The sequence below is a fragment of the Lathyrus oleraceus genome, chromosome 5 (genome assembly GCF_024323335.1).
Source record: "Lathyrus oleraceus cultivar Zhongwan6 chromosome 5, CAAS_Psat_ZW6_1.0, whole genome shotgun sequence".
Classification (NCBI taxonomy): Eukaryota; Viridiplantae; Streptophyta; class Magnoliopsida; order Fabales; family Fabaceae; genus Lathyrus; species Lathyrus oleraceus.
In genome coordinates this window covers 327,096,152-327,099,057 of record NC_066583.1, presented here as the reverse complement: position 1 = coordinate 327,099,057, position 2,906 = coordinate 327,096,152, and positions in this window count along the sequence as shown.

Here is a 2,906-nt window from a genome sequence, read left to right as displayed (position 1 = left end):
GCCACAGGCACCCAAACGTGCCTAAATCTCCTCCAACAAACTTATTCCCACGGATTCCTGACTCAAAACCAAGTCTCCCTTGATTTTCTCAACCACCAAGACCTAAAGGACACTATATAAAGGCCCAGAATGGGAAAAATTGAGGAAGTCTATTTTTAGATTTACGCTCGGCAATTTAGTTTTCAGCTTTCTAGCTTTTAGCATTTTTTTTCCAGCAACCTTGTTGTATTCACCATTCTTTTTAGAGTTTCCCTTTTTCCAGTTAGTTTTCCAGTTAGCCATAGTAGTAGTTTCCTACACTGGGGAACTACTACACTTTATTTAATTTTAATAGTAATTTGTATTGAAGAAGCAAAACCTGCCGACTTGTGGAGGACTACTCAAGTACTCCAAGAATCGCTATACTCTATTACTTCAATCTCCAGGTTTTTATTGAATTATTATTGTTATTGCCCATTTATTATTATAAGCATGTTTTCCGCAATATTGATCTGTTTATGCCTTGTGTTTGCCTTATTTAAAATGACAGGCTAAACTACCGGTATCGGTATGTAGCAACTTAATTTGATGGGATTTAATAATAACCGGTGAAAACCCTTTTTCTCAAATAACCTTTTAGGTTGAAGTTTTTAATCTAAATTTAATTAACTTTATCACAAAAGCGTGAAAAGCTATTTAATACGATTTTGCCACGAGAGTGGGAAATTAACTAAGGTGAGAACCAACAATCGCGAGAGTGTGAGGCTCGAGTTGGATAGTAAAAATTAAGCATTGAGTTTAAAAACAACAAGAGCACTTTAAAAGTAATTAGAACTTATTTATTTTCAAAAGGTAATTTTGACTTCAAATGGGACAGCGAGAGCGTACATTCTGACTTAAAGTTATAGGCCGAATCAACAACCACGAGAGTATGAGATAAAGTCTTTTAAATAAACATTTTCTACTGAGAGATATTTGGCATTTAAACTATTCATCGGTGACTTATCGAATCCCTGACAATTAATGCGTTGCATACTAATTCATTCCATTAATTCTTTCTTAAAACCAAAAATTCCCCTTAGATTTACTATATTACCCCGGAACTTCTACTAATCAATTCCCTTAGCTAAACATAGTGACGTTAGTAACACTAGTTTGACCATAGGTCCCTGTGGGATCGATATCTTTTAAAATTAAAGCGACTAGATTGTGCACTTGCAGTCAAGTACCCGACAGACTATATTTTATATATAGCCACTACAAGCATCAGGCATCTCTTGTATTTCTTTGACCTTGGCATGATCAACTTCAATACCCTTCTCGCTGAGAATAAGGCCCAACAACTTACCAGAACGAACACCAAAAGTACACTTATTGGGATTCAAGCGGAGTTTATACTTCCTCAAACGCTGGAATAGCTTCAACAAATGCTCGACATGTTCCTCTTCATCAATCGATTTAGCAATCATGTCATGGACATATACTTCAATCTCTTTATGCATCATATCATGAAAAAGAGTAGTCATTGCTCTCTAGTAAGTTGCACCAACATTCTTTAGACCGAAAGGCATCACTCTATAACAGAATATTCCCTAGGGTGTAATGAATATGGTCTTCTCCATATCTTCGGGTGCCATCTTGATCTGATTATATCCAGAAAATCCATCCATAAATGAAAAGACTTTGAATTTAGCAGTATTGTCTACCAACATATCAATGTGTGGCAGAGGAAAATCATCTTTCGGACTGGCTTTATTCAAATCTCTATAGTCAACACACATGCAGACTTTTCCATCTTTCTTTGGCACATGCACAATATTGGCCACCCATTATGGATATTCAGCAGTTACAAGGAAACCGATGTCAATCTGCTTCTGAACTTCCTCTTTGATTTTCACAGTCATATTAGGATGCGTTCTTCTCAACTTCTGCTTGACTGGCGGGCATTCTGGCTTCAACGACAATCTATGCTCCACAATCTCAGAACCCAAACCAGGCATGTCTTGATAGGACCAAGCAAACACATCTGAATACTCTCGAAGAAGATCAATCAACCCCTTTTTAGCATCTGGACAAAATTGAGACCCAATCTTGACTTCCTTCACATGATCCTCGGAACCCAAGTTGACTAGCTCAATCTGCTCTTCAAACGACTGAATAATATTTTCATCTTGCTCAAGAAGACGAGACAATTCCTTACTCACTTCTACATCACTTTCCTCCTCGGCCTCAAACACAGGGAATTCAAAATTTGGAGAAGGAGAAGGATCATTGTATTCAATGGGGTTAGGAACCAACCTGCATAATGATTTGATATTTTGATTTTAGAGAAGTGAATTTGTGACCAAATATTATGCAGATGGACAATTATATTGTTTATTTATGCTTTTTGGTGATTACCATTTTCAGAATAAAGCAACAAGTAAAAATAAACATCAAAGATGTGGATGAACAAAATTAATTTTATTGATGATCAATTTAAAATGCCCAAACAATGTTCACTTCTCCCTTAGGCATAGGAGAAGGATTTTAAAAATATAAAAGCAATTACTTAGATCGATGCAAAATAACAGGAATATCAACGGTAGTCCAATTGTTGCATGTCTTTCCATGCGTTACAAAGTTGGTGTAGTCTTCCTCTTCATTATCCTCTAGCACAGCAGCTAAATGTTGTTCATTGCCATGAATAAACCCTCCACTACGAAAGTTGAATTGCATATCTTCAGATCTAACAGTTGACGAGCCCTTCTGGAACCCCAAACAGTTCTTCCTCTGTTATCGGAGACCTCTACCATACACCCCCATTGATCAACAACACCCTCTTCAACAATCTTCTGAGCATCTTTTAGCGAGGACATAGGTGCCCCAACTCTCTTCTCAGCAGCAATAGATAAGGCTTGAAACGGAGTTCCAACCTCATCCTCAGC